Genomic DNA, 896 nt, shown 5'->3' with positions numbered 1-896 from the left:
TGCATATATTGATCTATCATCTTATTATGTATTTTTCTCTTCAATTTACAACTTACTTTGTATAGAGACACCAGATAGACCTAGATTACAGGTAGAAATCATCAAAATTATTGATGATATCAACGTTGATGTGGAATCAGCAGAGATTAACGCAGAAGTATGCTCTCTCTCTCTCTCTCTCTCTGTTTAAATTGTACCAAATCATCCTTGAGCCAAAAAAATCCCCAGTTTAAATTGTGTGCTTCAAGATTTGATTTATGGTTCATAGTTGCATTTTGTGAGGTTTTTGGAACAGATGCCAGTGACTCGATCCCTTCTAGCTACCTTGAAAACGACTAATTATCAATCATGTTTAGTGAAAAAGCAAAACTAGATCAAGCTTGTTTGTCAAGTAAACCTTCTCCTGTACAACGTATTTTTAAATTTTTAAAATGAGCATGTATTTCCCACTGCTACTTTGTGACATGGTAATCTTGGCAGCACATAAGAGCATATGGTTGTGCATTTTCAGTATAATGTAGTTTCCTTGTGCATATCTTCTTTTCATATAAAATATGCTACTCAACTTCTTAAATGAATTCTTGATAGGTACTAGGAAACTGTTGTTAACAAATGTCCTTGCTCATTTTTGTTTTATTCATGTTAATGTATGGGGAGATCCTGTCACTGGTTTCTATCCCTCTAAGCTAAGGAGTAATTAGCGTGTAATATCAGTAACAACCAACCTTAACAACTTGCTTGGATAACAATCATGGCTAATGCCATAATCCCAATAGACCCGATGATTGTAGTGCATGTGTGGCCCATCTTTGATCAAGTCTATAACGTACTCAACCATCAACACAGCTTGCCTGCAATGATTGGTGTAGAGATTTCAAGTATCCATCTTCTGATGC

The sequence above is a fragment of the Corylus avellana genome, chromosome ca5 (assembly GCF_901000735.1).
Source record: "Corylus avellana chromosome ca5, CavTom2PMs-1.0".
Taxonomy (NCBI): Eukaryota; Viridiplantae; Streptophyta; class Magnoliopsida; order Fagales; family Betulaceae; genus Corylus; species Corylus avellana.
Note: the sequence above shows the minus strand (reverse complement) of the source record.